The 13160-nt window shown below is 39.9% G+C and overlaps 1 protein-coding gene across 1 annotated transcript in view; it reads right to left on the bottom strand.

The window, feature by feature from the left end:
* TRHR (thyrotropin releasing hormone receptor) overlaps window positions 1-13160 on the bottom strand; it is a 344936-nt gene that overhangs the window by 54739 nt on the left and 277037 nt on the right. Inside the window, exon 6 of the mRNA XM_027131608.1 lies at window positions 9784-10082. The gene's annotated coding sequence lies outside the window, so the exon portion shown is untranslated. The remainder of the gene's footprint in view (window positions 1-9783; window positions 10083-13160) is intronic.

Raw genomic sequence — 13160 nt, 5'->3', positions numbered from 1 at the left:
GATCTTGCTGTGATTTATGTCATAGAGTGTTCTGCCTATGTTTTCCTCTAAGAGTTTTATAGTGTCTGGCCTTACATTCAGGTCTTTAATCCATTTTGAGTTTTTTTTTTGTGTATGGTGTTAGGGAGTGTTCTAATTTCATTCTTTTACATGTACCTGTCCAGTTTCCCCAGCACCACTTACTGAAGAGGCTGTCTTTTTTCCGTTGTATATTCTTGCCTCCTTTATCAAAAATAAGGTGACCGTATGTGTGTGGGTTTATCTCTGGGCTTTCTATCCTGCTGAAAAAATTCTCGAAGTAAGTCAGAGAGACTAGGATGCCCATTCTTATGACTCCATCTGACTGAGGCTTTATAGTCCCTCTGCCTGTTCTAAAGGGATTCTCCCAAATGACTGATGTTTACCAAGCTCTATCAAATGAGAATTTAAAAAGAGTATGAAATTGCTAAGCATTGTTATCCTCAAACTGCAAGTTGAGATGCAATACTGAGTTGTGAAATCAATTTAAAATTTCAGGACAAATTTTTTTTAGATTGCAAATAATATGGGTATTATTTCATAAACTTCTAGTTTCACTTAATTTATATAAGCAATAATATGATGGCAGACGCTGTTCTAAGAACTTTAATGTATAGTAACTCAGTTAATTCTCATAACAATCCTAGGAGATAAAGCTCATTTCCAACTCCATTTTGCAGGTGAGAAACCAAGGGGTTAAACAACTTCACAAGGACAGAGAGTTGATATATTCCAGAGCCAGGGTGCAGACCTGGAAGTCTGGCTCTAGATGGTATGAGGTACGTGGTGATAATATATAATATACATCTTACCGTGGGTATGGGTCAAATGGGTTTGAAAGCCACTCTGATGCAGAGAAGATAGGCAGCCCGCACCATACCAGCATCCCTGGGCAAATGCATTAGCTCTGTAGAATTTCCAACCTCTTGGCAATCACAGCCAGTGTTAATATTCAGGTTACTTCTGAATCTTAGCCAAATGATTTAATCAAGAATTTAATCAAGAATGAAAGAGGAAGGTAAGTGTATGCAAAAGAGTAAGATGTCCAAGTCGTCAAGGGCATGCTTTTAGGGAGAGGAAATGGTGAACTGCTAAGATGTGCAGATTACAAAAAATTCAGTTAATATCCCGCACAAAACATTATTTCAGAAAATAAATGTTAACTGTGCACCTTCTTATTCTAAGGATTGTGGGAAGCAAAGATAAGCAGAACAGGGTCCAATGGGCGAGACAAGCAAGCACAAAATCTGAGTTATACTATGACTTGTAAGTTCAACAATAGAAATGAGAAGAAATGCAGTGAGCTTCTCAGTTGTACATAAGAGTGGCCACCAACTTGGCCTGGAGGATGAAAAAAGCTCATGGAGAAGCCAATCCTGGACCTGAATCTTGAAAGTAGAAGGAGGAGGGAGGATTTCAGGCTGAGGGAAGAATGTGTGTAATAAACTGAAAGGGTGGGAAGGTGGAGCATGTTTCTAGAGCTCTGGGTTGTCCCAGCTTACTCACTACCATGTTCCCTAGTAATGAGAATGTCTTTGGGAATAAACATTCCATTTTTTTCTACAACATCCTAATATTTGAAGACGCACTGAACCTTGCCAAAATAGCTGCATTCTCCTAGGCTCTATTGCGTGTGCGTAACTGAATACTAATGCAGCTGGAAAAAGAAAATTTCTACAACATTATGCCTGTCCCTAATAAATTCTAGCTGAATCTGCTTACTTAAGGGCTCAGTGTACTTCAAAGATCGAAACTCGGTTGACTGATTGATTGCCTTCCGTGGGAGCTGCTGCAGGCAGCAACTTTCCTTCCTGTCTCAGATTAGGGCAAGTGTTCGCCACCTCTCCAGGGCAGAACAAGTCATGGGAATACCTTCTCCTCATTCTAGACACATGCTTTTAACAACATTTCAACAAGCAACATTAGCTTTTTGAAAACCAGGTTCAGTTTAATGTGAAGCGATCCAATGTCATATGAAAAAATAATTGGCTTCATGCTAGGAAGAGCAGGGAGGCAAGGTGTATGTGTAATGGAAAGGAAAGCCTTGAGTGTCCCATAAAAGACTTGAGTGTCCCATAATGAGCCTGGACAATTTACTTCAATTCTCTGAGCCTCAGTTTCCTCATCTATAAAATGAAGATGTTGGAATAATTGACATGTTCTGGTTTTAAATGTTTGATTTTGAGGTTATTTTAGACTCTTGTTGAGAATCAAAAGAAATGATGTTTAAGGTTCAGGTAGCCCAGAGTCATACCCTATTGCCTCTCCTACACCGACATCTTGAGGGAACCAAAATGGAAAAAGTGGGTTTCCTCTCTACACTGGACAAAGCTGTCCTCTGGATCTAGGCAGGGAAGTGGGACCCTCTGATTGTGCTCCTGATATTTTATCACGTCTGTAAAGCTGCATTTGCTGGCGGCCTACAAGGCTGCTCTGTTTGGGTCTCCTGTGTTGGTTTACCTCAGTGTGGAAAATGCCCAAGTTCTTGTGCATCATACACGTAAGGCCACTAGCTTGCAGAGACTGCAGAGGCTAAAGGCTGCATAAGGGAACAGAGCAGAACAACCCACGTGATGTCAAAGAATCAAGCTCTTGGGGACCTTTAAACCCACTGTACATATGCAGATAAATCCCCTTGAGAGTACAGGGTAGTATCTCCTCTTTGGAGACAATTATTATATTTACTTCCTTGCTTTCTGTTCCTGTGGAATGCACATTAACACAAGAGAAAGCCAGAGCTCTACTGGTCTAATGATGTATATTTTATGGTTCTTTTGTTGAAAGTTCACCTCTTTTATTGGTTGTCTACTTGACTGTGGTTAAGGAAATGCCAAATCCTGCTCCTGTCCTGTTGCTATAGTGATTCCTGAGAGATAAAAGCCAGGCATGAAATATTCAGGGGCAAGTTTTATTAAACTAATGTTTAAATTAAAAATGGATTTTAATTTATTTATTAAAATATTTGAAATTCGGTGATCATGGAAGCTTTACTTTCCAATTTACTTTCCTCTGCCTTTTCCTCCTTGATTGCTGTTTCATGCAAACAGGTGCTTTCAGTGAGGGACTCACTTGTATTTTCTTATTCTCAGGTGAGAATCGCTGGACCACAGTGAAGGCAGTTGAGTGGCTGGATCAGCTGAAGGGACCAGCAATTTTTTTTTTCAACAGTTTAACCATCCATTATTTGATGGGAGCAATATAATTAATTTCAAATAAGAGATTTAAAAATACTTCATTCCCTTCCCACTTGAACACTGGCTCAAATGTTTTTAAAGTCTCAATAATTATATTTTGGAAACTTGGTTTTGTTTCTACAATAGTTCCATTTTGTAGAATGCCCTCATCCAGTTTTGCTTGTGTGCCATGCTTCCATTTCTGTGCATATATTTCAAGACAGAATAAGCTAACCTACTGGTGGTAGGTCAGAAATGTGGTACTGTGTCAGGTTCACACACAAGAGCAAAGATTGGAGAATGAAATATCAATAGATGGCGGTAGGTGGAAAGGAAGGCTTGCTTGGACACGGTTGTCACTTGGGTATGGCAAACTTGGAGAATCCTCCTCAGCCCTTTCTTAGTATTGCATAGACCAGGTGCCGGAAAACTTTTTCTGTAATAGGCCAGAGAATAGATATTTTTGGCTTTGCAGGCCATACCAACCTCTGTTGTAACTGCTCGCTTCCGCCACTGTAGCATGAGAGCAGTCATAGGCAGTATATAAATGAATGAGTGGCTATGTTCCAATCAAACTTTTGTTTATGCACAATCAAATTTGAATTTCATGTGACTCATGTGTGAATTTCATGTGTCACAAAATATTATACTTCTTTTGATTTTTTTCCCCAACCATTTAAAAATGTAAAAACTATTCTTTGCTTATGGCCACTAAAATAACAGGCAGTGGGCTGATTGGGCCAGCAGGCTGCTGTTTGCTCTCCTCTAGCATAGAATGGTAACAGGGTGGAATCTGGGGTCAGATTGTCTGTCTTTGAATTCTGCACTCTTCCATTCTACCTGTTTTATCTTTTTTTTTTTTTTTTCGGTATGCAGGCCTCTCACTGTTGTGGCCTCTCCCTTTGTGGAGCACAGGCTCCGGACATGCAGGCTCAGCGGCCATGGCTCACGGGCCCAGCTGCTCCGCGGCCTGTGGGATCCTCCCAGACCGGGGCACGAAGCCATGTCCCCTCCATCGGCAGGCGGACTCTCAACCACTGTGCCACCAGGGAAGCCCCCTGTTTTATCTTGAGCAGTTAATTTCTCCTTGTCTTGGTTTCTTCATGTATACAATGAAGTTGGTAATAATACCTACTCATGGAGTTTTTAAGTTTTAAATAAGGGGATAGATAAGAGTGATTAGAATTCTTCTTAACACAGTAGGAGCTCACTAATAGGAGTAATTATCATCCACAGAGGACCTCAGGGCACTAGGGGAGATGTTCTGTCATGGTGGGACTGGAACAAAGTCAGTCGTAAGATCTGACATGTGTGGAAAAAGCCAGGGTGACTTACAGTGAGAATACGACCACCTCTCCTTTCCTCCGCAGTCACCAAAGCAATACAGGTTGCCTTTTGCCCACCTACCACCCACCATCTATGGCCTATTTATGATGAATACTTCCCTGTGGAAATGGCTGCTGGTGCTTTGCATGGCTGGTACCTTCTGTCACACAAAATTTAATCATTTTTATTTGCCTTCCACAGCACTTTCTAAGTGTTGGCATGGTCATTTCAGGACTGGTCTCATCATTTCCAGATCTTATGATGGCCATTTTTTATACCTCATAAATCCAGAGAGGCAGATTTTTGCAGAACATCACACAGCTGTTGGGCAGCAGAGAACTGCCTTTCCAGAGTTGTCCATGAAAATACAAAGTTGTCTTTATGATGTTTACTGTTTTCTCTCCTTGTTTTACTGTTCCCATTTATTTTTGGTTCCTGGTCCTTTAGGGGAGCTTAGAGCTAAGGAATATTTGTTTTGAGGGGGAGGAATTTTTAAAATATCTTGAAGTTATCCTTCTGATGATTTTCTTTTTTGATGATTGTTTTCAAATCTTGCAAATCAGTTTTCCCCAGAGGCCAAATCATAATCTTAATTAATTTTATTTTAAAGGCAAAAGCCATAAGAAGGAATGATGTGCCAAAATATTCTAATTTAGGAAAATCCAGGTGGCAATTTGGAGAATTTCATAATGGAGACTGCTGACGACACTTTTTATTGTTTCTTAAAAATGGTGTCAGACATTTTCTGAGATTGGTGATTTTCATAGGCTTGTGATTCCTATGAAAAATTTTTTAGGTGGATGATTCCCTACTGAGTTGTGTTGTAATTAGTTGTTTTTAAAAAACTTAATTATATTATTCATTCATTCAAATCATAAAAACCTGGGCTCTGGAGTCAGCTCTAATCTTGGCCCCATCATTTACTAACTTTGTAACTTTAAGTAAGTTATTTAAGCTCCCTTTGCTCAATTTTCTTCTCTGTAAAAAACAGGAGGGTAATAATCACACGCATCTCATAGAATTGTAAAGAATAAAAGTCATAATTCATAAAAATTTCTTAGAATGGTGCCTAGCACAGAATAAGAATTCAAGAAATGTTAACTCTTTTTATTCTTTAATTATTCATTAGGGAGTTCATTTGTCTCTATTATGCTCAGACCTTGACCCTGTTGACCTGAAACAAATAGACTGCCAGATATTTTTCCAGCAAAGATGGGCTTATTCAGGATCAGCAGAGAATTACAATTCAGGGCAAGGCACATGCAAGTCCCCACACAGCAAGGGAAGGAGAACATTTTTATAGAGGGGGAAAAGAAGTTGGGAGGGTTACAGTAAGCATAGAGCCCATGACTTTTCATTGGCCGAGTTGTTGCCAGAAAAGAAGAGTCTTTCCTCTCTCTGTTGGGCTCTGCTATCCTCACAGGGTGTCGGGGGAGCTCTCCCAACTCTATTTTACAGAGGTTTCTGTTTATTACTTTTTTACAGCCCTTTTCACTTACTAGCTGTGTGACCTTGGGCAATTTGCTTTAACTCATAATGAGCATCTTAAATTTTTTTAAGGAAACTTTCTCAACACATCAGATTAACAATTTGAAATAGAAGAAAGCAAGCAAATAATAGGAAAAAAGGAAAATCAGTAGTTGAAATTCATTCAACTCCAAAAACAGTCTTTCATCTCGGATTTGAAAGAATTCTGCTTGTGCATTAATAAAGGTTTCCCTTCTGTCTGATTCAAGCTCATGATATAAATTACTTTCAGGTACTGCTTCTACAATGCTCACAATCAGAAAGAGGGGTTATACACGATGCATAGGCAGGGATATCCTGCCTGAAAGCAAATGTATCCTTTTGAAGAAGAAGGAAACAGCCATGGCCAAGGCCAGCCACCAGAACATTCTACCTGGGAGCATGAGTCACAGAGTGCTTAAACAGACAAGCAAGAACCTACTTGAACTTTTCAAATCCTGGTAATAAAGAAACATACTTTTGGTCAAAGCTAATTTTTTCCATAGCCAGCCACAAGTCTGAATTCACATACTCCTGCAAAACTCCAAATGCAAATGAACATTTCTAGAGCACGTTGACAGTTTCATGGCCAGCATGCTTGATTGGTCTGCTGTTCTGGGCTCTGAGTGGGTCATGGAGCCCAAGGGATCCATCTGCACTGGGGCTTTGTAGGTAGAGCAGATGGCAGTCCTGTTTCTACATGGCGGTTTGGGGATAACCGCTCCCTTCTCAATGGGGAATAAAAATAGATTTAGTTAAGTTCAGTAAAGGCTGCAATTAAACAATTTGAAGATCTTTAAACTATCCAATAACTGATCCTACTTTTCCAATTTGTTCCCTCAAACGAAATTTGACCTGTCAGACTGACACAACTTTATGTACATTGGATTATTGAAGAGAGGAAGTAAAATCATTCCAAAGCATAGAGCTTAGACTTCACAGTCCTGAAGTCAAGCTAATGAGGAACTAGAGACTGCCTTTAACTTCTCAATAACTTTTGTCTTCAAAACAGTAATGCTAATTTAGAAATACCTCGTTCTGCTCTTTCTTTACATTATTATTTTTTAAGTTTATTTATTTTTGGCTGCATTGGGTCTTTGTTGCTGTGCACGGGCTTTCTCTAGTTGCAGTGAGCGGGGGTTACTCTTCGTTGCGGTGTGCCGGCTTCTCATTGCGATGCCTTCTCTTGTTGAGGAGCATGGGCTCTAGGCACATAGGCTTCAGTAGTTGTGGTGCACGGGCTCAGTAGTTGTGGCTCGCGGGCTCCAGAGCTCAGGCTCAGTAGTTGTGGCACACGGGCTTAGTTGCTCCGCAGCATGTGGGATCTTCCTGGACCAGGGCTCAAACCCGTGTACCCTGCACTGGCAGATGGATTCTTAACTACTGCACCACCAGGGAAGCCCTTTTACATTATTGAGAATCCTTTATTTTTAAAAGATTTAAGACATTAATTATAAAGGTGTTACATTTTTATTTAAAAAAAACTGTAAGTACTTGGTTGTTCAGGTTTAACTTAATTGCTTAAGAATATTTTATAAGGTAAAAATAGAAGTTTAAAGTTCATATTTATTTGTTTACTAATGCCATATTCCTCTTCTGGTTACTCCCAGGGATTTTATTCTCACAGCTAAAGTTACTTAAACTCTAACTGAAGCCTCAGCCCTGCCTTAGGCCCTATGATGCAGAGCTAGTTTTAGTTTCCCCACTTTGCTGGTAAGAAAACTGAGGCAAGGAGATGGTAAGAAACTCAGCCAGGATTGTCCAGCTCACGTGGAGCAGAGCCGGGATTTGAACTTGGATGCTCTGTTCCTGGAGCCTGTGTTCTTAACCACATGCTCTGGGTCTCCCCAATGCCTACCATAGAGAACAGACTCATTCTTTGGGTCCTCCTTCACCCAAGCAGGATGGAAAAAGAAGAAGCACACACGAGAGTGGCAAAACCCCCCACAAAAACAAGGAACAAAAAAATGCCACAGACTCTGTTGAATTCTAAAACATGAGCCCCCAAAATGTTTGGAACTGTAGCAGCCACCATAACTACCTTCTTCCCCACGACACTTTGAAGGAGGTGTGGCATTCCCTGGGTTGCATAAATGCCACCCCGTTTGTGAGACGTTAGTCTCACCACACTGTAGTTACATGTCATATATAGGAATCAGAAGGGCTAAATGATGAGCAAATTTTGACAAATCAACTTTCTCTCTCTCTCTTTTCTTAAAATGCTTGAGGGGGAAGGCAGTAAAAGCAAAGACAGAACATTATATTGGTTTCGTTAAGGTTTTGCTTTGTCTGGTGCAACATTCTTAATTATGAAGACAAAAAGTGTTTTGATGAAGTGTTTTTGATCAGGTGGATGAATAACTGTCTTTAGTAGGTGGGTAATTCAGGTTTACATGCAGTGATATTAAATAAACACTAATGCTGTGGCCAAAGTCAAGTCTGCATAGCTTCCTCCACTTCTGCTGGTCCTCAGAATTCTAAATTTTCCTTCTCAGGGCCCCTTCTTTCTCTCAACTGGAAAAATGCCCACTGGCATTTAATGAACCCCTGTACTCTCCACAACCTGGTTCATATCACGATGGCTTCATGTGGATCTCAACGTGCCAGCCCAGCCACAGCCCTCTTTGAATCAGTCTCCAGTTCCTAAGGCTGCTGGGTGCCCATGGTCCGCCTGAGCTCTAGCACTCCGCACAGCTTTCAAGTAGTGAACACGTCATGCATATGACTCGGTATTATCTCTACTGCTTCAGCTTAAGAGTTTGAGGATTTTCTTTGTAACACCCATATTGTATGTGTAGTACTTCCAACGTATTTGTGGACGATGTTAAATGAAGTCACCTCCCACAAAATAACTGCTTTAAAGCCCACCATTATATTTGATGATATTCTCATCCCTAGGGAAGAAAGCACTGTCTCGGCTAGTATGATTTGTGTCAGGAGTATTTCTTCTTGGAAATTGTGGCAGATATTGCTGTTTGCTTCCCAACATTCATTTTCCCTTGAGCAATGTACTCAGCTCTGGGCTATAATTCTCAGCTTTTCTTGAAGCTCTGAGATACAAGTGGAAATTGCTTTTCAGAAGTTCTAGGAAAGCTTCAAGAAAGCTACAAGGGATCTGGGAAGTAAGCTCTTGGAATTTTATTTTTTCCTGGAAAGTAAGTGTGATGGTCGGAGATCTAGCAGGCTTCATGGATCATAAAATAACTTTGAAGATGCTAAGACTTACCGAAAGAAAAAGCCTGGGTTTCTGATGATCATGGACAGACCAGCTCTAGACTTCCTACTTTTTTTTGTGAGAAAGAAATAAATTTTTACTTTACTTAAGGCATGACTTTATTTATTTGTTTGTTTGGGTTCAAATTTGCAGACAAATGCATTTATAACCAACAGAGAAGTTAAATGAATATCCAATTACATTTTAAGTGGCACGGAACAGCAAGAAGTTAATGGGAATTCAGTAATACTATCAGTACCTTTGTAAAAGAAGGTAACATTGTTCCTCAAGTTTCTAGTCTAAATTAGGGTGGGATTGTTAACAACTGCCAAAATAGGAATGCAACAAGTTGTCATGACCAATTCATTGGAAGATATGAGAGGCAGTTTCGTAACGTGTCAACTTGGTCAGGATGAGCTATATTTCTCAGATTCCCTTTTCTGTATACTTCCAGACAGGGTCGGCCACAAGAAAGAACCTTGTAGGATATGTGAGGGCAGAAGTGAAGCCACAGCCATTTCGTAACTTATACAACGTGTCACATACCTGCTAGCTCACCGCATCACCGTGAAGCAGCGGCCAGGCCTGCAACTACTCCGCCTTCCTTTGGATCCTATTTCAGTGCCTCTGAATCCTGGACCAGGTATGTGTGTTTAATTCCATGATGAAAGGCCTAGATTTCTGCAGATACCCACACCATCAAGGTCAGAAGCAACAGGAAATGACACAGGTTTCAGTTCTTCTTCGTGGATTCCAGGATGTGTTTATGAATTCCAGCTCTTTCTGGCTGTCTCCCACTTTATCTCCGTCTTCCCTTCCTGACTGGCTCATGAGCGAACCTCAAGCTGTAACATCAGACGCAAAGACGATAACCTTACAAAGATCACTTAACCAGCTCCCACAGTTGTAGAAGGTCAAATCCCTGTAACAAATCCCTTCATATTATGGGTTCCTCCAGTGGTTCTGTTTAACTGATTGAAGCTTGACTGATGCAATGATATCAATATCATTAGTATCAGCACATTTCCAAAACAGTTTGAAATTTAAGAGGAATAAATAAATGAAAGGTGGACCAATTAGGGATGAAATGCCAAAAATAAAATATAACTAGGCAGAAGCAGAAAAGGAGTCTTGTATGTCATTCTTGATCTCATTAATTAATTCAACAAATATTTATTGGGTGACACATAAATGCCAGACACTTTGCTATGTTCTAAATGAAAATAATAGGCAACAGATTTGGTCCTTGCCAGCCTGGTACCTGTTCTAGGAACTAGTGATACAGCAATGAACCTAACAAATACCCTTGTCCTCATGGAGTTTACATTCGAGTTGGCTGATGCAACCAATAAACATGTAAATAAATTAATTAAATATGCAGATGTCAGATCATAATAAGTGAGACAGAAAAACCAAGTAGAGGTAATAAGCCCTTCATTGCATGGTGGGAAGTGGCAAGGATTTAGAAATAATGTGGGTAAAGTATCTGACCCACAGTAGACCTTTCATAAACTATAGTTATTGTTGTTGGCCTTATTAGAATTGTGGCATGAAGATAAAAAAAAAAAAAAATATATATATATATATATATATATATATATATATATATGGAATCTAAATAATACAACAAACTAGTGAATATTACAAAAAGGAAGCAGACCCGCAGATATAAAGAACAAACTAGTGGTCACTGGCAGGGAGAGGGAAGGAAGGTGGGGCAAGATAGGGCTACGGGAGTAAGAGGTACAAATTATTAGGTAGAAAATAAGCTACAAGGATGTATTGTACAACACGGGAATATAGCCAATATTTTATAATAACTATAAATGGAGTATAACCTTTAAAAATTGCTAATCACTATATTATACACCTATAACTTATATAATATTGCACAGTAACTATATTTCAATTAAAAAATAAAAAAAGAAGGGGGAAGATGTGATAAAAATCTATGGAATAGGAATCATTAGAACTCAGTAACTGATTACTCTTGATATCTAAGGGCAGACAGAGTAATGGGATTTGAATCCTGGCCTCCAGAATGTGAGGAGTTTAAACAAAATAAAGAAATAGTCCTCTTACTGGTAAGATAGTGAAAGAAAAAACTTCATGAATTAGGAGAACTAAACATGATAAAGCAGTCTGGAATGTGGCAAGGAAGAGTGCATATGGGCATAGGGAGGAATGTGCGACCCTCCACAACATAAACCCAGGGTTCGTTGCCGAACCCGGATCTCTCAAGAGCCCTAACGAGAAATTTAAACAAGGTGAAAACTGACTGGTTGAGGCACTTTTGTTTGGAGGGACCCAATTCCAAGCCTGTGTAACTTCATGGTCTTCTGATTCTTGGATGATGCTTCTGCTGGTACCTGGACTGGACCATGAAGGGAATCAGGAAGGCAGCCTGGCTGCTGGTGGGGCTCAGGTGAATGATGGACTGCTGGGGCTAATGGAACAACTAACTGTGTGAGACTGGACATGGGCACCAAGCGTTGCACCTGCCTTGCAAGCTTCCCTGCAGCCACTGCACACTCCTTAGAAATCATCCCCATTTGCCCTTAATAAATAAATATACAAGGTAGAAGAAAGTGAGAAGATCTAATTACCATCTTTAAGACACTTATTTTTCCAATGAAGAAAACTGAGTAGTAGGCGCCATGTTGTTAAGAGAATTAAAGAAAATGTTTAGCAATTAATAAAACCAAATGAGATATGATGGGCTTCATTTCAGCAGGAGATATTATAATAATAATTACACTTTCAATAATTGTACAGAGCAGAAAGTCACTGATCATCCCCCTTGTATGCTGAAAGTTGACTCTCACTGAAGGATTAGTGAGGGACTGAGGAGAGGGTGGGAAAGCAGTGCCAGAAGAGGCTGGTAGAGGTGGGGGGTTCTGTCCCAAACTGTCACCATGACCACAGATGATGACAAAGGATATTGTCCGCTTAACTGTCTGAGTGAGATATCCTCAATTACACTCACATTTTTACTGAATTACGTGGAAACCAATTCTTCAGCTTTCTAATGGAGGAAATATTGATGTTCTGGCAACATTTCCTTGCAGAAGACAAGCTATGAAAAGGTTAGGATGAAAACAAAGAATCTTTTGGTTTGGAACGCTGAGGAATCAAATTAGTAACTCAAATATCCAAAACAGAAGGCCCTGAGACATAGACAGAAGCTACTTTCGTTGACCCTGGTATGTACTTGAAATGTCAAAAGTCCTGATGTTCAAATTGGGGGGAGAAATTATTGAAGACTAAACACATTTAAAACCTGGAAATGATTTGGAATTAAGGTTTTCAACAGGAGAGTCTACTAAGCTTAGATTAGGCCCCTTTCCTGAGTTAAAGGGAGAGACTAAGCATAGTGTTCTCTAGGATAGCCTTGCTTGACACCATGATCCTGGACTGCCTCCCCTAAAGCATTTATAATACTCACATAATGCTCCTTGAGGGTAGTAACCACCTTTATTCAATAGCTTGTTCTTAGTGCCTAGTGCTGGGATTGGCTGAAAGTCATAAGAATGGTAAAATACTTTTGAGAATACTTGCTTTGTGCCAGGTATTGCTCTACACTCTTCTCCTGTATCCAACCATGTGGTCCTCATAACAATAACAATAGGAGGTGTTATTATTACTCCCATTTTACAGATGCAGGGTATAGGCAGAGTGAGGCTCCACAACTGGCTCAAAGTCATACAACTCGTAAAGGGACGGTCAGAAATCTGTTTTCAGAAGCTTGTTGCATACCAGCATATCATCCAGTTTATGGAAATATGGTCATCCTAGAAAAACATCTTTATAAGTATCTGTGAAATGCTCACTGGCGAGAGCAGTACTTAAAATGATCTCTCCTAACTTATCCTTTTTGAACTGAGAAGATATTTGTACTATAAATGTTAAAAGGAGGGTTTTGG

This window comes from Aethalodelphis obliquidens, unplaced genomic scaffold (assembly GCF_003676395.1).
Source record: "Aethalodelphis obliquidens isolate GAN/ISIS:26980383/991018 unplaced genomic scaffold, ASM367639v1 scaffold39, whole genome shotgun sequence".
In the NCBI taxonomy this organism is placed as follows: Eukaryota; Metazoa; Chordata; class Mammalia; order Artiodactyla; family Delphinidae; genus Aethalodelphis; species Aethalodelphis obliquidens.
This window is presented reverse-complemented; position numbering and strand designations above follow the sequence as displayed.